The sequence below is a fragment of the Giraffa tippelskirchi genome, chromosome 8 (assembly GCF_054371585.1).
Source record: "Giraffa tippelskirchi isolate mGirTip1 chromosome 8, T2T-mGirTip1v1.2.pri, whole genome shotgun sequence".
Classification (NCBI taxonomy): Eukaryota; Metazoa; Chordata; class Mammalia; order Artiodactyla; family Giraffidae; genus Giraffa; species Giraffa tippelskirchi.
Genome location: NC_137282.1, coordinates 162,509,297 through 162,534,332, shown reverse-complemented (window position 1 = coordinate 162,534,332; position 25,036 = coordinate 162,509,297). Strand labels below are relative to the sequence as shown.

Below are 25,036 nucleotides of genomic sequence, written 5' to 3'. Positions count from 1 at the left end.
AGGCTATTCAGCTTTCGTTTTCCATACTGTCACGAGAAATGTGTTATTTCACTTTTCTCCTATTGTCATCAAATGTATATCATCCCATTTTTTACTGCAGTCAACAAGCATGCATATTATTCCATTAGCAAAACTGTCTGCTGATTTTAGAATATCTAAATCCAATTATACAGTTCTATAATTATCAACGTGATTTTCCTGAAAATATACGAAGGAGAGAAAACTGGAAACTAGGGAGCAAGAAGCTATAGATTCTTATTCTTTGGTTTGTTTCTAAAGTTCTGCACCAACAGATGGTGGAGCATTTATCTGAGCGAAAAGAACAAAAAGGAAAGAAAGAGGAATAAACAGACCATTCAGGCCCTGGAAAGAGCCCGGCATCCTTTCTGCATATTATCTTTAACTCTTTCTCTGATACATAAATATTTCACATAGTTATAATCAAAGTGTACATATACTTTATGTATTATTTTTCCATAAGATATTATACAGTTCTCTGTTTCAAAATAAAATACATAGTTGTCATTTTAATGGCGGCATAATATTCCACGATCTTGATATACTGTCACTTCCTATTGTCGGATGTCTGGTTTGTATGAATCAGACTTTTAACAAGATATGGCTTCTGAGAAGATCTAGAAATATTGTCAACAGATGGCTTATGAACTGATTTTGATATACAGTGCCTCTATTGATGATGCTGGAGTAAATAAAATGTAACTAAGGATTGCTTACAAGTTGGTTGGAAACGTGGGTATTATATATACAAATAGAATTTAAGGCGAACTAGAGAGATACATGAAATTCAAAAAATGGCAGAAGTGAGATGTAAGTGAGACAGAAAAGGCCAAATATACATAGGAACCAAACGGAACCAGATACATAAATAAAGATGCTTTAGTCACATTACTCATCCACGTGTTAGACTTTTCATGGTCCAGGAGTTTCTCTGTCTGAATCCTTGATTCTATTTCATCTTGAAATACTGAGGGCATCCTCCAGGTTTTATATCCCTATACAGCTAAATTCTTTCTCAGTCTCTCTCTAAGATTATGCTCAATCCATATTCCCAGATTAAAGCCACAGTTTCTAAAGTGAATGGCAGGAAGGGAAAGTGAAAAGTAAGGCATTTCCCTAGTCAGAGAAAAAAGCACAGAGGCCCTCAGGAGTGGCTTTGACCTACGGGATGGTGGATGTTTGAGAAGGTAACCTGGAGAAAGAGGAAGGAACTCTCTGCAGTCCGGGCTTTTACAAAGAGAGACTGAAAGAGCTATACAACGCCTTGTATTAGACACTGATGTGTTCAGACTATGTCTTGGGTCATAAGGGGCTGAAGTTGTCCTTTTAAAAGAACCAGGTTCTCACCCCTGCCCACCCTGATCCCAGTTGAGCAACAGGGCAAATTCCATCTCCCTGGATCGTTTCGGCCGGCGGAGTGACAAACTGGAAAATCGTTCTCACTGACTTGGCTCTGAGAGGAACCGATGTTTCTTTGTTTTTCTTCCCTCTCTCACGGGCCCAGCTGTGACTCCGGGCCAACCTTGAAAACTTATCCAAACTGTTACACAGCGAGAGGATCTGTCTGCTGGAAAAACGGTCTCTGCAGATGATTTCTTCTCTCTGAGACTCACAGTGGTGGCTCACGGGATGGTACAAAACCCAAATCCTAGTTCTGAACGTCAGGTCAACATCCCCTGGAGTGTGTGCCTGCAGTGGAAAATGCAAATAACTTATTCCTCAGTCTTATCTGCGCTGATTAAATGGCAGTTATCTTCAACCCCTGTGTGAAGGGAATGATCAAACTGTGTCACGCAAATCAATATACTTGATTACATACCAGTATCCACATAGTCGCTTCCCAGGTGGCTCAGTGTTAAAGAACCTGCCTGCCAAGCAGGAGACATGGGCTCCATCCCCTGGAGAAGGAAATGGCAACCCACTCCAGTATTCTTGCCTGGGAAATCCCATGGACAGAAGAGCCTGGCAGGCTACAGTCCATGGGGTCGCAAGAGTTGGACACGACTTAGTGACAACCTGCCACATTCACATATACAGACATCTGTAACAATTTCTATATCTAATTCTGTGCGTGTTCACACACACACACGCGCGCACACTATATAAGTTCATATTGACACTTCTAATATTTCATTCCACCCCCTCTCTCCTCCGGGGTGGGCACCCGGGGCCGCTCTGCCAGTGGAGAAGCTGCCGTGGCGGTGGGATCAGGGAGGGGCCACACCCAGCCCGTGCAGAGGCCAATGGACGCGACCCAGCGACCGCAGGGTTACACTCGTCTCTTGCCGCAGATTCAGTATTCGCAGCACAAACACGGTGACTCACGGGTCCCGTGGTCAGGAGCCCAGGTTCGAGGAGCAGGGCAGCTGCAAGGCCTCCTCTGGCTGGAATCTGGGGTCTCCCCTGCGCTCTCTGGAGCAGATGGCCGTCAGGCCCTGGGGCTGTCTGGGTGCAGCTCTCAAGCCCCTACAGCGCCCCCCCGCCTGCCACGGAGGCTGCTCCCTAATTCCAGGGTTCTGCACAGCCAACAAGAGAGCCGCTGCTCCAAATCACCCTTGTCAGGAAGTCCTCTGTCAAAGGGCTCCCCTGCTTAGGTCAGGCCCACCCAGGGCAATCTTACTTTTCATGACCTCAGAGTCAGCTGTTTAGGGACCTGAATTACATCCATAAAATCCCTTTATCTTCACCATGTTATTTAGTGTGTTAGTCGTTCAGTCATGTCCAACTCTTTGTGACCCCATGGACTGTAGCCTGCCTGTCTCCTCTGTCCATGGGATTCTCCAGGTAAGAATACTGGAGTGGGTGGCCATTCCCTTCTTCAGGGGATCTTCCCGACCCAGGGATCAAACCTGCATCTCCTTCTTGGCAGGCGGGTTCTTTACTGCCTGAGTCAGCAGGGGAGACCTGTTAGTATACAGGCAACTTAATGACAGGAGTGAAATTCCACTGTATTCCCAAGTCTGGCCCCCGGCAACAGGGAGTTATCCAGAAGCTGTGCATGGTGGGGCCAGAGAAGGAATCCTGATTCCCTGAACCAGCCTGACCCCCTAGCCTTTTTTTTTTTTTAATGTACTTTTAAATTGTGGTATAAAGCACAGAACATGAAATGCACTGTTTTAATTCATTTTTATGTGTGTTGTGAGTTCAGGAGCATCAGGTGTGGTCACGGTGCTGGACTCCCACCCCCTCCCTCCATCCCCACGGCTCTCTCGATCCTGTGAAAATGAACCTCTGTGCAGACTGATCACCACCACCCCAGCCCCTCCCCAGCCCCAGCCTCCCCATGCCCACCCCTTGTGCATCTGTGCAGCCAGGGCAGGAGCGGGGAAGCCGACAGGTTCGCCCAGCTCACTCCTAAGCGCAGTCCTATAGGAGCCTGCTTTCTCATTCCATTTAGTGTCGGCCGCGCATCCGGCCTGCTCTTTACAGGCCCCGTGTATCTTACCCCCAGAGCTGGGACCGTGAACCCCGTCTGCATGCTGGATACAGAGGAAGAGACGAGTCAGGCTGTGGAAACAGGATGTGCTGCCCGACTCCGCACTTCCCACAACTCTGGACGCAGCCAAACTTCCCACTCGGTCAGCAGGACGGGACAGTTTCTTCCACTCGGGAAAGGAACCGAGTCCAGACCAAGCGAGGAGCCTCACGCCCGCCCTGTGTCTCAGAGTCCCGACAACCAAACGGGGACAGCAGCGTCCGCACGTGTTAAATCACCGCCCCTCGTGTAGACAGCTTACATGGCAGTTATCTGCAACCCAGGACAGCTACAAGACTCTGGGAAGGTTTTGGTGCTGCAGGAACTCCTCTCAAACTGCACAATAAAAGATCGTTTTTCAGTTTATTGGAAGCTTCCCTCCTCATGGATGGGTCATTACTGAACAGGGTGAAGAACGTGACTTTGATTCCGTTTCTTTTTTTTTTAATTTTTATTTTATTATGTTCTGTGTCTGACGGAAGCCGCGGGCTGCTTTTCACATCCTGAGAGTCTTAGGCCCAGCTCGGCCAACGCAGAAGGGAATTTGGTCCCCCGTTCCGGGGTCTGAATGCTGTGTTTTGTGTCCTGCAAGATTTCTTTAGCTCTGTTCCCGACTCATAATTACTTCCAGACAAGATGCTGGCTTGGCTGCCGGCCCTAGCCCTGATGCAGCTTTTGAGTTTTTCAAGCAGCATACACAGAGCTGTCCTCTCGCCTTCCACGAGTCCTTGGTAACGTGGCAAAGAGAGAAGTCGTAATTTCCAGCTATGATAATGTGTTTCCAGGATAAAGTAACTTGTTGTTCAAATTCCAAAACCACAAGAGTAGAAACTATCATTTTCTGTGTGGACAGGAGCTCTCCTCTGCAAGCAGAGTAAGGGTGACTGTGTCAAAGGCCTCTCTCTGCTTTTGAACGTTGAGGCCCCTGGGGTGGTGAGCCCCCGGGAGAGAGGGGGGCTCAGCTGTCTGTGAGCTTTGTGTGTGGACTAGGGCCCAAGCAGGCTGCTGCCCTGGGGGACCTCCAACAGGTCCGCCGTCTGCTGGGGACCCCGGGGGGCCTGGAGCACTGAGAATCTTGTGTGTACCTGGGCTTAACCAACACAAATTCAAAAGACTTCTTGCCTGGAAAAAAAAAAGAGTAGGGGTTATTTATATTGCCACTTCAATATTTTCAATGTACTTGAAGATAAAAGAAAATTCTATAAACATAGAGAATTACAGCTACCAGTTGCCAAAGATGCGAGTGCAGCTGTTTCCACCTCCTCCAGAGCGAGAGGGGTTCCAGGGCGAGGATGTCGCCGTGCTGGCCACATCTCTCTGGACGCGGCCGTTCGGGTGGACACGTGCTGTGGTCGGACCCTTTCCCCTGTGTCCCAAAGGCAAGCAGGGGAAGGCCCTGCAGCTTCCGCGTGCTGTGCCCGACCCGGGACAGCGGGTACACATGCGTGCACACACACACACACACACACTGACACACACTGACACACACACACACACACACACACACTGACACACACGCACACACAGACACGCACAGTGTCTGACTGGCCCAGCCTACCTCACTGAGCGTGCGGAGCCTCATCCCTGTCGACAGCGCCCCTGTGGCCCCTCCACGCCCCTGTAAGCCCTTCGAGCCTCCTCGAATGCACAGTGCCCAGCCCCTCACCCCGCTGTGGCCTCGGATCGTGGTTTCCTTCCCGGTTCCGGACTCTGCCCTCTCTCCTCTCCGCAGAGGCCCTGGGACCTTGACTCAGAGACCCTCTCTGGCCGCCCTGCTGACTCCTGTGTCCGCCCGGTGGCACAGGGCCGGGCAGCCCCGACTAGCCGGGGCGGGTGGGTCTGTCTCCATCCACGACTTCACAGATCTTCTGTGTCCACATCCTGCCCCTCGACCTTCCACAAGGTCGCTCAAGGTCACTGAGATCTGCTCTCCCCTTTCTCTCGGTCAGTGTCTCCCACACGACCTGGGCTCCCCATTGGCCTGACTCCAAGCCAGGATCAGAGTCAGACCAAGCCTTGGGGAGACAGGCAGCCTGGTTCAGCCTCACCGAAATACCTGTGCATTATGGCTGCAGCAAATGTGCGGAACGTGAAAAGAACTTAGAAGAGAATTCTACCAGAAACGGCACTGTGAAGTCCATTTGCAGGGGACAGAGATGTGGCAGGAAGGAGGTGCCACACATCCGAACGTGGGGGGCAAGCAGGAAGCCAAGCTGTTCCCAAGACCCAGACACGGCAGTGCAGAGCCAGGCGCAGCCTGGCCATCGAGAAAATTCTCCCTGGACAGCCCACCCTCTGGTTCACACTTTCTGCCTAATAACCCCATGAGTTGTGTGACCTCAGCCAGCAGTAAGGAGTCCCCAGAATTCACCTGGGAATTAATTCAACCCTTAATTTTTGGAATGATATCATCATTTCCTTAGTGAGCACATGGCATTAGTCTTAAAGAGATATAGAATTAAGTGTAAAAATAATGAAGATGAATCAAAGCTATTTTTTTAAATATTGGTGCCAAGAGAAAGTCCGTGGATATTTGTTTTTTTTTCCCCATTTGTTATGTTTATGAATATTTTGTGTGCTGGGTTGCTGGGTCAAACTTGAAATTCTAATTTAAAGCATTAGTTTAAATAGTTGACAGATTATGATTTTATGTTGACATTTTAAGAAAATGTAAATTTCATTATGTGTCCAGAGTTTATTTGTTATTTCTCCAGAAATAATTACTTAAGTGTTTGGCACGATTTGCCTGTTCATCAGACAACTAAGGAAATAAAATTATTACATTTACAAATGCTGTTTAAAAGGTTATTTGGTTTTTTTAATAGGACCAAAAATTAATCAAAGGCCCTGTTTGAAAAGTTATTAAATATTACTAGATTCATTGTTGAAAATAAAGTTTGCAGGTTGAATGGCATGTACATGTCATGAAGGGACACTGCCACAGTGCTAATTAAGTGTTTAAAACATTCACCAGTTTTTATTGTAAGTGTATTTCTCATGAGGCACTTTGGCAAGGATCACCTTTCCTTTCACTGAAAAGGCCATTTCAGACACTATGAGCACATGCTCACACCAGAGGCCAGGGAGTCCAGTTCGAGCTCCAGGGAGGCTGCTGTTACCTGTGAACTGAGTCGCTCAGCCCCTCTGAGCCTCAGTCTCCTCATCTGTAAAATGGCACAACAGCAATTATCTCGCATGGCCGACTCCAAGGGTAGAATGAGACCAGGTGGGTGAGAGAGCCCCTTGCTAAGGAGCACCCCCAGCAGACACCCATGCTTGCCCCATCCGAGAAGACTACGATCAAAGAAGCATCGTAACCTTTTACCTGGGCCACAGCCTTCCTGCATTTCATCAGAAATTCGTGTCATAAGGGAAACTTACTCGTTGTCTTCAAAGCCTGCAACGGCTCCTCTCAGTCAGGGGATGAGCCGAGGCCAGGGCCATGGCCCGCCACCCGCACCCTGTCCTCCGCAAGCTGCCTGCATTCCTCCTGACCTCATTGCCTGCCATTCCCCGGCTGCTCTGACCCCGACCTACCCAAGTGACCAGCGTTTCCCCTGCCTGCGAGCGTTTCCCTCAGGTTCTGCATGACCCACCCCCTCCCACTCTCTGGCCTCTTTTCAGAAGTTGCCTGAGCCCCCTAAAAACCCCACCATGTCGGCTCCAGCCCCTGGGTGCACATGGCCATGCCGTTGTTTTCCTCCAAGGTCCTCATCACCATTCAATAAAACGCCTATGCTGTGACTGTCTCTGCATTCTCATACCCCAATAGGATGCAACCAGAGCAGGGATCGTGCTCCCCGCCGTGAACCTGGCAGAGCGGGAGTCTGCCCCTTGAAAGAGCACAGGGTGCGAGACAAGCGGGCCCAGGACTCGGGCAAGGTGGATTTCTGCGACTTGCCTGTTTGGTCATCGCGTACAGATCACTGGGCCTCCCGACTCTTCGCTTCCTCCTGTCCATGGTGGGCGAGCATTCCTGTGGGACACAGGGACCCCGGGATGACTTGGGGTATAAGGGCGCATTGGCTGGAAGGCAGTGCAGACTGTTATCACTAGCTGGTGACATTTCAAAAGACTGCCTGAGGGTGCACGGTTATAGACGTTTTGAAGTTGAAAATCGTTTTCCCTTATGGAACAAGGTTGTGAGCCAAGGACTCACAGCTCCAACATCAGCAATGCTCAGCCCTGTCACATGATATGGGGAAGGACAGTCACCACGAATTGTCTCAAAACTGGTGAAAACTGGGGTCGACCTGAAGATTCTGGAGATGTGTCAGGAGGAAGCTGTTCGCATCTTGGGAGCTTGTCTCTTTGTTCTGTGAATGCCTGGTCGACGTTCTCTCAGTGGAGGTTTGGAAAACTGATGGGGAGAAACTCGATGAAGTTCATTACCTCTGACAGTAAAACGATTCTCTAAGTGCAACGACTGTGTCCAGCAGGATGGCGTGCAAGCTTAAGAGAGAGGACAAGGGTTTTCCTCACTGTTTATACGGGGTCGTTCTGTCTGCATTTTTAAAACTCTCACCAAATTCAGAGACCAGAGATCTTTCTCTTAGAAACTGAAACTTTTGTACAGAAGGAGCCCAGGGATATTCGCAGGAACTAGACTGGTGTGACAGGTCACCTGGGCGGCTCTACAGAATGAGGACAATGGTCTGATTAGCTGAGGCCACAGGTTCAAATACAGCAAGTTATTCAAACCAGTCACCCTGGCACCAGCCCACACACCTGCGCTCGAGCCAGCCTGGGGCCAGGTTCTGTGGGGGGCAGGGTGGGGGGACAGCCAAGTCAGGCTCCTGGGGACACAAGATCACATGTGAGAGTCTGGAATGTTCTAGAGCAGGTGGGCGGAGGGTGGCAAATCAAACTCCAGTGTTACCCTTTTTTCAGCAGTTTAAGGACGAGATGCTCCTGGATGGGGGCTGAGCACAGGCGGTGCACGCCACCCGGTGGACGAACCCAGAGGTCCTCCCGCTGCCCAACCTGCCCCCTTCCCAGCCCCCACCTGCCAGACTCACCACCTGACTCTAATGCGTCAGAGGGACGTACACTTGACAACATTCTTCCACGTTTTTCAAAAGAAGGATAATTTAAAAGCTAATAATGAATTCCCCCCGGGGGTCCCCCTGGTGCTGTCTGCCTTCTTGTTCTCCGGGGAGGTTACACAGGAATCCTCCCCTCACCCCATTCCTTGTTCTTTTGCTCAGACAGACCCTCCCCGACGTCCATCTCACACCTTTTGGCTTCATGCAAGAAACCCTGATTTTGTGTAAATTAGGGCCTAGAGATGCCACATGAGCAGGGCCAGCCTATGGCTCTGAGTCAGGAGAACAGATGTGCAAATGATGAGTGTTGGGATTTGCGGACAAGGAGCAGCAAGTACGAAAGGGCTGCGAGGGCAGGGGGGAGGGTTGGGGGGAGGAGGCCCGGGCAGTGAGGGCGGAGGGGAGGGTCAGGGGCCACGGGCAGCGCCCCCAGGGTCCACCCTGACCGGTGCCGCAGTCCAGATGTCCCCAAGCTCCAGCTGCAGCCTCAACCCGGAAGCCGGTCCCCAGGGCCTCTGCCCTCCCTGGCTGCACTGGGCTGGCCTGTGTGTGAACACGTTGCTTTTCCTCTTAGTTCATCCAAGGCAGGGTTGGAATTTTCCAATAGTTGTTTACTAGGCAACTCGAGGGAAAAACACAAGCAACAACAGGAAGTGCTAGCTTGCTGAGGTAAGCTACCCCGTCCCAGGGGGACAGGCGGACGCTGGAATGCACGCAGTCCCTCGGCCCCCTTCACCTCCAGTGGGTCTCCAGGCTGCCAGGCCAGCGGAGGCGGAAGGCGGCTCACGAGTCTCCCGGGCTGGCTGAGAACCGCAGCACCTTCCAGACGCAGCTTCCGGAGCCTGGCTCTGGGACAGGCTCGTGGCGCGCCTCCCAGCCCCACTGCAGCCCTCCGCCCTCGCCCCTACCCTCCTCCTCCTCCTTCTTCTTCTTCAAGACTAATGAACATCTACATAAAGTAAAAATATGAATTCACGGTTCACAAACATTGCTTGTGGTATATGAGGGGTTTCCCTGGTAGTTTAGACAGTAAAGAATACACCTGCAATGCAGGAGACCTGGGTTTGATCCCTGGGTCAGGAAGATCCCCTGGAGGAGGGCATGTCTACCCACTCCAGTATTCTTGCCTGGAGAATCTCATGGACCGAGGAACCTGGCGGGTTACAGTCCATGGGGCTGCAAAGAGTCAGACACAACTGAGCAACTAACACACCCACCCCCCCCACACACACATGGCATAAGGACTATGCATAGGCAGGTGTGATTTCATCAGTTCAGTCTCTCGGTCATGTCTGACTCTCTGTGACCCTGTGGACTGACTGCAGCACGCCAGGCTTTCCTGTCCATCGCCAACTCCCAGAGCTTACTCAAACTCCCATCCATCAAGTAGGTGATGCCATCCAACCATCTCATCCTCTGTGATTTCATAGTCATGAGAATAAATAATATACAAAAATATAACGTATATTTGTACAAAAAATGTATTCCTATTATTTAAGTTTTAAATTGTAATATTAAAAAAGAAAGACTACTGAACATTTGAGTTACTTCTGAGCTTGGCAAAGATTTCTTTTGGTTCCTCTGGAATTGAATCTGTAACCCAACTTACTGCACTTCTCGATTTCACCTTGAGATGAGACTCAGTGCCTTCCTTTTTACAGAGTTGATTTCAACAAGCCTGTTTAGTCTGGGCAAACTGGAAATACCGCAAGGCAAGGCTGAATCTGGATGTTATCCTGGAGATTGTGCTCACTGAGCAGAGAGGGAGGCTGGGTCTGGAAGCGGATCGTCCTTGTGTGAGGGACCAGCGGCCGAGGGACCAGCGGCCCAGGGACGAGTCCCCGGCCCCGGATCTGGACAAGGCCCGAGCCCGAGCATCAGCCCTGCCGCCCACGGTCCCGAGCGAGGCCCCCACACCCGGCGCCCCGCGTCCTTCCTGCGAGGCGGCACAGACTGCCTCGGCAGAGAGGGGGCACCGCACCCACCCGGCAGGTTCTCGGTAAGGGCACTGCCCCCCGCCCCCAGCTGTGGTCCTCCGAGCCCCCTCCGGCCGCGCTCTCGGACCCCCAGGATGTCCCCACGAGGCTGTCTCTCACACTCTGCACTTTACACCTGAGGAGACTGTGTTTTAAAAAGACGGACTTTCTCGAGCGCGCATTTCTAAACAGCAGAGCTGGGCCTCAAACCCCAGTTCGTGAATCGCCAAAGCCTTTTTTAAAGGACTGTTTTTCCTTGAGGTAAAACATGAAAAGTCCTTAAGCCACGATCCAGCTCAGTGGGTCTCCACCAAGTAAGCACACGTGTGCGTGCACATGTCTACCCCACCCTCATCTGTTCCCTTCCCAAGGGTCAGGCGTCGTCCTCTCATGGGCCTTTTCAGACGTGAGAGCCTCAATTCCCAGAAGCGGTCACTTGTCCTCCACCAACTGCACCAACCATGGCTACGGCCACCCCAGGCTGTCCTGCATCTGGAAGCAGAGGGAAGAGCTGAAGAAAAATGCATTCCTCGTCACAGCAAGACAGATGCACAGGGAAAACGGCACAAATGACCTTACTTACAAAACAGAGGTAGAGTCACAGATGTAGGAGACAAATTTATGGCTACCAGGGTGTGAGGAGGGAGAGAGATAGATTGGGATGTTAGGGCTGACACATACACACTAATATACATTAAAGTCATAGCCAATAAGGATCTACTCTGCAGCACAGGGAACTCGACTCAATACTCTGTGATAATCTAAAAGGGAAAAAAATCTGAAAAAGTGAATATATGTATATGTATAACTGAGTCACTTTGCTGTATAGCAGAAACTAATCAATCAATCAATCAATCAATTCAGTCGCTCAGTCATGTCTGACTCTTTGCGACCCCATGAACCGCAGCACGCCAGGCCTCCCTGTCCATCACCAACTCCCTGAGTCCACCCAAACCCATGTCCATCTAGTCGGTGATGCCATCCAGCCATCTCATCCTCTGTTGTCCCCTTCTCCTCCTGCCCTCAATCTTTCCCAGCATCAGGGTCTTTTCCAATGAGTCAGCTCTTCACATCAGGTGGGCAAAGGATTGGAGTTTCAGCTTCAACATCAGTCCTTCCAATGAACACCCAGGGCTGATCTCCTTTAGGACGGACCGGTTGGATTTCCTTGCAGTCCAAGGGACTCTCAAGAGTCTTCTCCAACACCATAGTTCAAAAGCATCAATTCTTCGGCGCTCAGCTTTCTTCACAGTCCAAATCTCACATCCATACATGACTACTGGAAAAACCATAGCCTTGACTAGACGGACCTTTGTTGGCAAAGTAATGTCTCTGCTTCTTAATATGCTGTCTAGGTTGGTCATAACTTTCCTTCCAAGGAGTAAGCGTCTTTTAATTTCATGGCTGCAGTCACCATCTGCAGTGATTTTGGAGCCCAGAAAAATAAAGTCAGCCACTGTTTCCACTGTTTCCCCATCTATCTGCCATGAAGTGATGGGATCGGATGCCATGATCTTAGTTTTCTGAATGTTGAGCTTTAAGCCAACTTTTTCACTCTCCTCTTTCACTTTCATCAAGAGGCTCTTTAGTTCTTCACTTTCTGCCATAAGGGTGGTGTCATCCGCATATCTGAGGTTATTGATATTTCTCCCGGCAATCTTGATTCCAGCTTGTGCTTCCTCCAGCCTAGCATTTCTCATGATGTACTCTGCATATAAGTTAAATAAGCAGGGTGACAATATACAGCCTTGACACACTCCTTTTGCTATTTGGAACCAGTCTGTTGTTCCATGTCCAGTTCTAACTGTTGCTTCCTGACCTGCATACAGGTTTCTCAAGAGACAGGTCAGATGGTCTGGTATTCCCATCTCTTTCAGAATTTTCCATAGCTTATTGTGATCCACACAGCCAAAGGCTTTGACATAGTCAATAAAGCAGAAATAGATGTTTTTCTGGTACTCTCTTGCTTTTTTGATGATCCATCAGATGTTGGCAATTTGATCTCTGGTTCTTCTGCCTTTTCTAAAACCAGCGGGAACATCTGGAAGTTCGCGGTTCACGTATTGCTGAAGCCTGGCTTGGAAAATTTTAAGAATTACTTTATACAACATTGTAAATCAACTATACTCCAATAAAATTTTAAACACACACACACACAAAAACAAACTATTTCTATCTTGAGGATGGTCCGAGTCAGGGGTCAGGAGGTCAGTGGGGCAGCCCAGGACACTGCGCCAGGCTCTCCTGGGGGCCAAGGGCCATCTCAGCCACGGGTGAGGCCCCAGGAGCCCAGAGCTCAGGCAGCTTTGCTCTCCCCATTCCCAGGTCTGGATCCCCTTCCTCCACACAGCAGACCTCCACCCAGTCACCACACTGGGCCATGTCCACTCACAGCTGGTTCATTTCCAGAACAGAAGTAAGGCTGCGCTGGCCTCGTGGGAAGGACTCTGCTTCTTTCAGTCCTGGTGTTTAGTTTTCTCTTCATCTAGGAGGTCGTCCCAGCACAGGTGACTCTTGGAATGGCTCCATGATCAGAAATGAGCGCCCTGCTCGGCTGGACAAGGACTCCAGGGCTCTCCTGGTTGGACGGTGTGTTTACTCCCACTTCAGGCAGGAAGATGCTGGCCTGCCTTGTCCTTGGTGATCAATCAGACCAGAGCAGAGCTGAGACCTCTCCACGCTTTCCCCCGGGAAGCAGCTGATGGCTCTCAGACCAGCACATCTTCTGGACCAGATGGAACCATTCCCAGCCCGCTGAGTGGCCTGAGGACACAAAAAGCCCGTCTTAGAGACGTCACTGCACGTTCTGCAGACTTCACGGTGGTCCAGTGGATAGGAATCCACCTGCCAATGTAGAGGGACACGGGTTCCATCCGGGGTGAGGGATGATCCCACGTACCGCAGAGCAATTAAGCCCATACGCCACGACTACTGAGCCTGTGCTCTGGAGCCCGGGAGCTGAAACTCCCGAGTCTGCACACCCTGGAGCCTGCGCTCCGCAGCAGGAGTGAGAGGTAAGAAGACTGCGCACCACAATGAACAGTAGCCCCGACCACGCAACCAGAGAGAAGCCTGCGAGCAGCAACAAGGACCTAGTGCTGCTGAATAAATAAACACAAAACATTCTGCCTCTGACCCACCGTTTCAATAATTCACATAATACCTTATGGGTCACCTAACACCTTAGCTTTCTCCCCCCATGTCACACCCACACCTACAAAACTTACTGCTTTCTCCATTTATTTGACCCTTGGGTCAGTTTGGTTCTGGATACACTCCGATTCCAGAATTGCTTTAGAAGGGGATGAGCCCTGCGGCAGGACTGTGGGATGAGGGCGGTGGCCATCTGACTCTGTAGGCAGAATCGCACCTCGTGTGGAGAATCCTTTTTTAACAAAACCCTTTGAGGTACTATTTTGCTGCAAAAATAACAGCCGTTGGAGCAAAGCCAAGACAGAAGGGAGTAAAACTATCAGAACAAAATTGTCCTGCTTAATAAATTTCCTCAAGGCAGCCCAAGCCTGAATGGACAGGAGAGCCTAGAGCAGAAAAACAAAAACAAAACAGAAATGTAAACGGAGGAGCAAGAGACAATGGGGAGCAGAAGGGCCCTGAAAGCGGGGTTTTGCGGGGGGGGGGCGCTCATTTGGGGGAAGTTTTGTGGGGCAGGGACCCAGCACAGCCCCTCCACCACCCCCTTGCGCCCCCCGACTCCTCAGACCTGGATTGGGAGGGAGGCCCCAGTAGAAGGGGGGCTGCGAGTTCAGGAGGAACAGTCTAGGGACAGGATTCCAGAACGAGAAGCTGGAACTGACTGGGAGGAATCCGGAAACGTCCCCACCTCCCTGCAAATATGGGGAGGAGGCTGGATTCCCCAGTGTTTGTGAACTGGGGCTATGAGGAGCTCTTTGCCAGTTCAGAATGTGCAGTGACCCGCAGCGAGAGGACTGGGCCCCTCTGTGCAGTTGACCATCGGATGCGCCCCCTCCTCTGGGCCCAGGTCCCAATTCAGCAAAATTTGTGCTGAATTAATTTTGGTTACTATGGAGATGCTGATTTTAAATTGGGTAACAAGGGCCTGCATACAGTTCTGTCTGTCCCTTTTCAGCCTAGAGTCTGGCTGCTGAACAAGATCCTTTTCATTTGGCGCCATAAATAACACATTCAGAAAGATTCCATCAATTCAGCCCTACGGAAATATTGGTGTCAAAATTAGCAACACGGCGCCCTTTGTATGACATGAGCCCCGTACCCACTAATACCTCCCAGTGGATTTTATTAATCACACCTGACAAATGAGCCCTGTTTGCTACAAGGTCGATACAGAGAGGTTGATACATTAGTCTGCTACTCATTTTTCTTTTCCATAAAGTTACTTTTTAAAGAAATCGAAAGAATTGCCTATAATTTTGTTGCATTATAAAAAACTACAGTTACAAAACTTGGAACGCCAAAAGGAGACACACAAGCTTCTCCCGTGCTGACAAACAACGTGAGCATTGTAATATATTTCTAGGAACATGTTCATTTATTTCTTTGCAGTTTTTCATTGTTTAATTGTTTTGAACATTATGAAGCCTTTCCAATGTTTCCAAAATAATATAACACCTATGCCCTCATCACTAAAATTAAAAATCTGCTAGCATTTGACTATGTAACTGTATACATAAAATTACTGTATCCCTCTTTTAAAAGGGCTTCCTTGGAAAGAATCTGCCCACAGTGAGGGAGACGCAAGAGACTCAGGTTCAATCCCTTGGTTAGAAAGATCTCCTGGAGAAGGGAATGGCTACCCACCCACCCCAATATTCTTGCCAGGAGAATTCCATGGACAGAGGAACCTGACGGGCTATAGTCCATGGGGTCACAAACAGTCGGACACGACTGAGTAACTAACACTTTCACTTTTTCTTTCTCTTTTAAATAGAAGATGACAGATAAAGCTAAAGCCCCAGCCCGGGGATCCCGTCCACCCACACATGTCCGCATGTTCGTGGCTGTGTGATTCCGCACTTGTTACTGCATATTACATATGCCCATAAACTCCTACTATCTTTTTGTGTGTATCTTTGAAATATACATATATCTTTTGGCTCTTTATTTTTTCTTCCAATGTGATGTTATTGCAACCCCAGCTGTCTCCCTTCACCTGGGGCGTCAGGGCAGGGGCTCCACAGCGGATTGTCCCCCACCTCAGCCAGCACACTGTCCTGCTGCAGCTGCAAAGCCTGTCATGGCTCAAGACCACGCCCCACTTCACCCTGCTCCCATCGCTGCCCCAGCAGAGTTCCTCCTGGTCTGCTCGGGTGACGGGCAGCGCACCCTCTCCCAGGACCGTCCATCAGTCCCAGCGTGTCCTGAGTGCTGATTGGCTCAGTCATGTCCGACTCTTTGCCACCCCGTGGACGGTAGCCCACCAGGCTCCTCTGTCCACGGGATTCTCCAGGCAAGAACACTGGAGTGGGTTGCCATTCCCTCCTCCAGGGGGTCTTCCCAACATGGGGACTGAACCCACATCTCCTGCGTCTCCTGCATTGGCCCAGTCTCATGTGAACAGTGTTTCCAGAAGGCGAACAAGCAGCATTCGATCTGACCTCATTCTGACCGTCAGTCAGGGATGGAGAGAGAGCAAGCTGGGAGCAACATCTCAGAGGGGAGGAGGGGGCTGGGGGCCGGGCGGCCTTAACTCATCTTCCACCTCTAGCTCAGACACTCAGAAGGCCAAGGTCTCTGAGGTCTCCCATCTATGTCCTAAGTCACTTTCTTTTACTTGCTATTCCTTAAGTGTTCTTTCAGAGCAAACCACAAGTTCAAGGACTCTTGAGCAATTCCACACTCAACAGCATGGGTGTGTCTCAGAGTCACACTGTCACATGAGCCCACTTAAGAAAAGTTCAACATAAGTAAAGTTGACTCCCAGGGATGGAGGCCAGCAGAGGGTCCGCTGTGGGTGGACAGGGACGGAAGGAGCTCCTACGGGGCTTCCAGGAGGCTGCTGGTGCTGTTTCTGTACCTGGGTGCTTTGCGACATTAATGCATTCATTTTGTGGACCGTCTCAGAGCTGAATCTTCAAGAGCATGTGCACTTCTCTGTCTAAATTTTGCTTAACTAAAAGATTTACTCTTTGAAAAAGTAAGTTAAAAGTATTCTGTATATATCAGCAGATGAAAGGATAAGGAAGTTGTGGTACATATACACAAAGGAATATTACTCAGCTATAAAAATGAACAAATTTAAGTCAGTTCTAATGATGTGGATGAACCTAGAGTCTATTATACAGAGTGAAGTCAGAAAGAGAAATACAAATATCATAGATTAACGCATATATATGGTATCTAGAAAGACAGTACCAATGATCCTATGTGCAGGGCAGCAAAGGAGACACAGACATAAAGAACAGACTTTTGGACACAGTGGGAGGAGAGGGTGGGATGGTTTGAGAGAGTAGCACTGAAATCTATACACTACCATAAAACAGACAGACAGTGGGAGCTTGATGTACGATGCAGGGAATCCAAAGCCGGGGCTCTGTGACGAGCTGGAGGGGTGGGATGGGGAGGGAGGTAGAAGGGGGCTCCCGGAAGGAGGGGACACATGTATGCCTATGGCTGATTCACCTTGATGTATGGCAGAACCATCACATCTTTGGAAAGCAACTATCCTACAATTAAAATAAATAAATAAAAATTTTATAAGTAGTCTGTATATATATGTATAACTGCATAACTGAATCAGTTTGCTGTACACCTGAAGCTAACAACATTGTTACAATTGGCTATGTCCCAACATAAAACAGATTATTTTAAGTATTCTGAAAACAACTGAGGTTTTTGGCTATTCCTCCCATAGGGGAACAAACTCGTAAACGGAGGAAGGCAGTGAGGAAAACAGTGAAGGGACTGAAATAACAGGACCAGTTAGAGGCACTGAGAACCAGGTCTCTGGAGAGAATGATGATTCGGATTCCCAACTGGGCTTCTTTTTAAAGCAGCATTCATGCCCCTGTCAACTACAGCTAGGATGGCAGTGTCCTTAACACACTTCTAAGATGCTATTTTAGCAAGCACTCAAAAGGAAGTCTGAAAGCCAGGCTGGGCAAGGCTGGCCATTTCCAGAGACAACTGGTAGCTTTTCCCTTTGCCTCCGGGCTCCCCTAGGCAAGGGCTGGTGAAGGTGCAGCGACCGTGGGTGCCCGAGGTATATCCACCCTGCCCTGTGCTACGAATCTCTCACTGTCTGGCAGGTTCAGCAGTCAGTGGGGTCCTGCCCAAGACCTGTGGCTCAGGAAAGCATTTCAGGGTGCCGACCACTCTAAGGAAGAGGGTGACACAGCTGCGCTGTGACCTCATCTGGGACCCTGTGCTCCCAGGTGAGACATTCCAGGCTGTCAGGGGAGTGGGCTGAAGCTTTATAAGCTGACAGCATGGCTGCAAGAATCGTTCCAACTCACCTAGGTCCCCACCTCTCTGGGCTGGTTTGTGATAGTACAGGTGTGTTGCAAACATACCGCCCATCTGTTCCCGCGGAAATCTACATCCAGTTCTGTGAACTCTTTCTCCCACTTACAAAGCAGCCTGTGTGCAGACGGGAAGCGACCCCGAGATGTGGAGATTTACGCTAGAACCAGCCCAGGGGAAGGCATGGGGACCCAGGGACCCAGTGAGGCTGAAAGCAGAGCTGTGTCTGCAGTGCTCAGGTTCAAGTGTGTATCTTTGTTTTCTGGTGTTTCCTGCACCAGCCCTGTTGCCTCAGGCTTGGGGAGAAAGCTGAGACTCTTATTTCCTGTTTCCAGGGAAAGAAAAAAACCCATCAAGTAAACGATTCTAGGTTCAACTCCAACTGCAGGATGGGGATCTATGTGCAGCATCGGGCCTGGGCCTGAGCCTCATGGGCTACTTATCAAATGAATAGTCTTGTAAATAACAACCTGGCAGCCAGTCTCTGACACCTGACACATCTCACAGGCTTTGAAAACTGCTTCCAGACACATCAGACTTTATCTTTTCAACATTGTTACAAACCGAGGGCAGCTGTGTGAGATTGCTGATTCCCAGCACACGTCACATGGAACAGTCACAGGGAGGGGACACTTTGCTCCACGCGTGGCCAGAAGGGGCCCCTCTGGCCCCGCTCAGCCTGTCACGCGTTCCTGGCTCAAATTGCGGCAGAGCAAGCCTCCGCGCCTGCAAGGCCATCTCTGGTTTGGAGCCTGCGGCCTCTCCGGGCAGCGATGCCCCAGGTGGACCAGTGGAAGAGAGCCCGTGACGTCAGGTAGGTGCACTTGCCCAGCGTTCTCATCTGTGCCGAGGAAGGGCCTCACCGTTTTCTCTGAGGACCGCCCTGCAGGGAAACAGCACGTCTTGCTTCTTAATAGCTAAGCAGCTGGAGAAAAACCAACAATTTCTCCCTTTGCAGCAGTGTGCTTCTCTGGGAAACACAGAGAAACAGAGACATTCTTGCCAACTGTCCTGGAAACCCGACCCTCTGCTGTGCCCTGGTGTCGTGCAGATACGGACCCAAAGTCCAGCTGCCCGGCTCAGACCGCATCCTCCCCCCACCGTGGGTGACCGGCAGCTTAAAAGTCAATGTCTTGATCATTTTTGCAGAGGTGACAGCTGTTTGGAATACGCACGTTTAGCCCACACGAGTTTTACATGTTTCCACAGGACAGCAGACTCTTCCTCCTTCCCAGGGTGTTGATGACACATGAGCAGGAAATGAGGAGGCAGAGGCCCTGGCTCCCAGCCTGGCCCCGCCACAGACTCGCTGAAGTCTCTTGAGCCATCGCTTCCACGTCAGCAAATTAGGGGTCCAAAGAATGCCTCCTTCAGAGAAGTCCAGGAATTTTAAATATATGAGAAAAAAGATATGGGAGAGTTCCGGAGAAACTCTAAGACCAAAATATTATATTACTGAGCTAGGAAGCACGGCCGGCGTAACTTGTTGTCACGATGAATTGAATAAAACAACTGCTGTGCATTTTACCACCGGCGCATATGGTTTCCGTGAATAATAACTAGCTAGCAGGAACGGGCGCAGGAGGGATTCAGAGCTGCTGATGGATGCGACAGAGAACGGGGGAAAGGAAGAGGTGAATTATTTGTTAACTTTTAAAAAAAGGAAGAAATGAAGATACATGAGCTTTAAGACACACATAAGAGGGTGACAAAAAGAATAAGCACAACTCGGTCAGGAGAAGGAGTGAGGCAGTGAGGGACAGGAAGGAAGTCGCTCCCTGCCTCCGTGTCCGGCCGGGAGGAGGAGACCGGCCGCCTGGACCCACTCCTCCTCGGCTGGACTGCAGGTGCTGGAGGGCAGGAGCTGTCAAGGCAGGGCCCGTGGCCCAAGTCCACGGCTGGCAGGGCCAAGCACAGACACTTTGAAAGTCTAGGCAGCCGCCGTGCATGTCCGCAAGGTCTGGTCCACAGAGGCCCGGCCCGGCCAGCTTGTGTCCGCTTCACGGCCAGCTGTGGGGAAGGCCCGCGCTTCCCGCTGCCGCTCTCTCCCCTCCCTCCTCTGCACGCCCCTGGGTCTGCCCCACCCCTGGGTCCACCAGGGGGTCTCCCTGGGGCTGCCTCTCCCCTGGGTCCACTAGGGGGTCTCCCTGGGGCTGCCTCTCCCCTGGGTCCACCAGGGGGTCTCCCCTCGCAGAGCAGCTGCGGGAGGAGGAGCACGCGGGGTTTGCCCGCTGCCCTGATGCCTCCGGGTTTCATCACCGCAAACCCCTTCCCCCTCTGGTCACAGGCAGGGCGGAGGGAGCCAGGCCTGCCTTTGCCCCTTAAACATCTCCAGCAACTGCAGCGTCAGACTGCCCTCCCAGGGGCTGGCGGGTCACCTGGGGAGGAAGGTGCCCCCTCTCACGTCCACAGAATCCTGAAACAGAGATGCCGTCAAATTCACCTCTCTCGATGGCCCAGTGCCAGGGAAAACAGGCTCTATTTTCTCTTAGAGGTCTTTAAAAATAGGGAAGGAGACAGGAGGAGGGTGGATTAAGTGACCTCTGGAACTCCAGGCCAGGCGCAGGAAATCCTGACAAACTCAGAAATGTAGGTTTAAGGGACCAGCGGGCTTCGCACAAAGAGGCCCTTTTCAGCATTTTGCTGCTGCAGGCTGGTGAGCTGAATTAATCACTGTTCTTCGTAATCAACTAAGGAAAATGGACTTTCCTTCAAAAAAAAAAAGAAAGAAACAGCTGTGAGCAATGACTATAAATCGGTTCATTTTATGTGGAAAGATGCCCTGTGAGAGTCAATAAAATGAATGCTTGCTTCGATGTGACTTGAAACAGAATGTTGGAAGTGACAATCTATGAGTGAAAAAGATGGGGTAACAAACAGCGGGGTCCCCGTCACACCAAAGCAGCATGAAGGGGTACCAGGGGCGAATTTTGGAGCTGACGAGTAAAAGCGATCATCCTAACAATGACGCCTAATGTTTATTGAATACTCGCTATATCCTTGGCACTGATTTGCCTTAGCTCATCTACCGTTAAAATAAACATATCCAAGCAGGCCTGTTTGCTATTGAGACCTGCCAAGACTTCCTCAAAATCACAGGTCCACATCAATGGTCTAAATGCACCAATAAAAACACAGAGATTATCAAGGTGGATCAAACTGTATGTTGTCCAGAAGAAACCCACTTTAAAGTCACATACAGATTAAAAGTAAATAGATGGGACTTCCCTGGTGGTCAGGGGTTAAGAATCTGCCTGCCAATGCAAAGGACACGGGTTCGATCCCTGGTCTACGAGGCCTGTGCGCCACAAATACTACTGAAGCCAAAACACTCTAGAGCCCATGCTCTGCAACAAGAGAAGCCACCACAGCGAGGAGCTCAGAGCCACAGGGAAGAGTGGTCCTTGATGCTGCAACTAGAGATAGCCCGTGCTCAGCAACAAAGATCCAGCACAGCCAAAAACAAACATGATCTTTTTTTAAAGAATAAATACACATGTGAAAGGATGAAGAGATAGATAGGGTAGTAACCATAACAATGGACAGGACTGGAAAAGTCCAGAGCAACTGGTGAATGAAGAAAGCTATAAGATGCAAAGCTCCCTGAGCCTGGCACCCAGCAGAGTGAGGGACCCCTGGACACAGGGGTCACGGTGGGGCTGCCTTCTGGAAGCAAAGATGATGAGTTCGGTTTTGGACATTTTGAGTTAAGTGAAGGGGAGAGCTCTGGCAGAGAACAAGGCTCTCTACAGAGAACATACATATAGATTAGGCTAGTAAAGAGGTCTCCGAGGAGCACTTGTCGTCTCAAACTAAAGAACATTCTCTAGTGACTTTTAATGGATAAAACTTTCTTCTGAGCAAATGTAACCTATTAATGCCGATCAGGCTGCACCAAACAGACAGGAGAGAGACCATTAACATAAAAAGCGGAGCAGACGGTGTCTGTGTGCGCATCTCCCTTTCCCCAAAGTCAGATGGAAATAAAGCTGATAGAATCAATGCCCAGTGCAACGTCTGGGCGCGTGCTCAGTCCTGTCCGACTCTTTGCAACCCCACGGACTGTAGCCCACCAGGCTCCTTTGTCCATGGGGATTCTCCAGGCAAGAAGACTGGAGTGGGTTGCCATGCCCTCCTCCAGGGGATCTTCCCAACCCAGAGATCAAAACTGTGTCTCTTGTGTCTCCTGAATTGGCAGGCGGCTTCTTTACCACACTGCACCACCTGGGAAGCCCGGTGTACTCAGGTAGGAAAAGTTCCACTGCAGATGTGTTCTGAGCCCCAGTGGATTCCAAGGCATCTGGCTGGGACATGCAGAGGCTTAGGAGTCGTTCAGGGACAGCAGAGCCTCCAGCCCTTTTGAGGCTCCACTGTTGGGGTGTGGCCAGTAGGAAAGGGAGTGTGGGGGTGGCCTGTAAATGAACCAGGAAAGTGAGACCCATTTCTCTGGGTCATTCAGGTGATTCCCCACCCCATTCCCAGGTAGAGGGGTTCAGTTTGAAATGAAGGACCCAGGCTTCTGCATGTCCGTGGGACCCCGTCACGGCTGCAGGGCTGTTCCCTTTGCCTAGCTGTTGATGTTTTGCATTAATCCTGTTTTCTTTTGGTCCCATGACTTTATAGGAATAGACTTGGAAAATGCTCTTGGAAACTATTTCAGAATAAACATCAAGTTCTGACAGGTGTAATATTTCCACAGGGTTTCAAAGTTCAGCTTCTACAAGAGAAGAGAAGAACTGAGGTCATCAGGGTAACATATCAGTAGTAATACGCAGGTTAAGTCCAAGGAAATCTTGGCTGAACATGATCTGTACTGTCTCTGGGTCTCTAAATGGTTTACATCACAACTCCTTTTTAAAAAAATCACGAAATTAATAAACCCAGACACAGGAGAGCAGACCCAAGTGTGGGCAGCTGAGCTCTTCCTCAAGAACTGCAGCAGAAATGATCGGTGTGTCTATTGATGTAATTTGAGACTGACCAACAGACAGGGTAAACTGTCCACTGGAGTCGTTTCCCCTGGTTTTTAGTAGGTAGAAATCAAGGTTAACTGAAGAACAAGGAAGGCTTTCCCACAAGTTAGAGCTCCCTCGTGAGTCTCTTTATTTCACTTCTCCGTGTGGCAAATCCTTGCTGGCTTTCTCTGGCTCCTGCTGCTGATTTGCTCTCAAAAGTAACAGCCCCCTGGTCACTTGCAGAAAGAAAACTAAGCTGGAACTTGAGAGCCAGGCTGTGGTCTGGGAGGTGAAACACTGTTTGAAATCTTCTAGAGCAGAAGTTCCGGAATGCGTACTCCAGTCTGTAAGGGCTAAGGGCTGTTACCAGATTCACTTTGCTTGTTTCTCAGTCTTAGTGCTGAACACTAACTGTAAACCAGTTCAGATTTCTGCATGAGTTTCACAGTGTGAACTCACAGATCCTCTTCTGCATAGTTGTTCTGCAAATCTCTCTTTGACTTTTTGAGGACTTGAAAAAAAGTGCCCTAATGATAAATGTTGAACAAAAAACATGGGGCGGCGGGGGGAGGGGAATGTGGTCTCTTCATCAGAGGGGAACCACATAAATGTATCTCTCCACATTCCTGGGCATCCCAGGCGGTGCTACTGGTAAAGTTTGATCCCTGGCTTGGGAAGATCCCCTGGAGAAGGAAATGGCTACCCACTCCAGTATTCTTGCCTGGGAAACCCCATGGACAGAGGGACCTGGCGGGCCATGGCGTCGCCAAGAATCAGACACAACTGAGCCACTGAACATGCGTGCACACTTCTGGGTCAGAAATCCCAGAAAGCCATAACAAAAATGTTTCATTACAATAAGAATAGAAGTTAGCAATCTGAGTCACAAAAATTACTGGGTAGTGTTCTAATGCTCCAGAGTTATTATACCTTCTATCAGAAATTTTCCCCAAAGTGAGATGAACATTAAGCTAATAGAATCCAATGCCCGGTGCAATGTCTGGCACATAATAGGTAGCTAATAACTATTTTTTAAATAAATAAATATGAGATAAAATACAAAAAGGAAGAGAGATGAATGATTCACACGGAGACAGGGGCTAGAGCTGCCCCCAGAGTAGCTATCGTCACTTTTAGGAACAGGTCTGTAGCAGGAGAAGAAGAATCAAGAACTGTCCATCAGTTCTAAGGACATAAAAAACAACAAAACATAAATAACTCCAAGTTTTAAAATGGAAACATTTGTCTAGTAGAACACTGTTCTCAGTGAGGGACTTCCCTGGTGGTCCGGGGGCTAAGACTCTGCCCTCCCAATGCAGGGGGCCTGGGTGTAATTCCCGGTCAGGGAACTGGGTCCCACATGGTGCAGCTAAAGAGCCCACAACGAAGAAAGATCACCCGTGCCACAGCCAAGATCCAGTGCAGTGGAAGGACGGAAGGAAGAGTATTCTCAGTGTTACAGGTTGACTCACGTCCTCCAAAAAGATATGCTGAAGTCTTGCTCTTAGCAGCTCAGGATGTGGCTTCATTTGAAAAAAACAGGGTCTTTACAGAGGTAGTCTGGTTAACACGAGGTCATCTGGGTGGGCCCTGATTTAAACTGACCGGCATCCTTAGGAGAAGGAGAAGCTGAGAAACAGAGACAGACGTGCTCACAAGGAAGACTATGCTGAGACTCAGGCCGAAGGCCACGTGATGGCCGGAGCTGAACCGCCACGAGCCGAAGAACATGAGGGCCACACGCAGCTGCAGGAGAGTCCACAACGCTCTTCCCTGCAGGTTTCAAAGGAGACGCGGCCCTGCCAACACCTCGATTTTGGACTTGCAGCTTCCAGAACTGCGAGACAAGGAGCTCCTGTGGTCCCAAGCCACCCAGTTTGTGCTGTCATGGAAGCCGTAGGGGACTCTAAATTTAGCATAATCTTGTGATATTTGCAGTCAGACCAATGGGGACGTTAAAAGATAAACGAAGCCTCAGGTCACACAGGTGTGAACCCTAGAAAGAGAGTTTAGGATATAGTTACAGCAGCTCTGCTTCCTCCTCCGTTGCACCTTCAGTCTCCCCTTAAATTGCAGATAAGGCCACATTTGTATATTCTCTGATAAATG

The 25,036-nt window shown here is 49.9% G+C and overlaps 1 long non-coding RNA gene across 1 annotated transcript in view; it reads right to left on the bottom strand.

Annotated features, from left to right (window-relative positions):
- Positions 1 to 266: 266 nt before the first annotated feature.
- The window catches only part of LOC145518570 (uncharacterized), a 43,668-nt gene continuing 18,898 nt past the window's right edge, over positions 267 to 25,036 (bottom strand). The window contains exons 2-4 of the long non-coding RNA XR_014062998.1: positions 7,395 to 7,469; positions 3,464 to 4,615; positions 267 to 1,707 (exon numbers count right to left, since the gene is read on the bottom strand). This is a non-coding gene — a long non-coding RNA (uncharacterized LOC145518570). The remainder of the gene's footprint in view (positions 1,708 to 3,463; positions 4,616 to 7,394; positions 7,470 to 25,036) is intronic.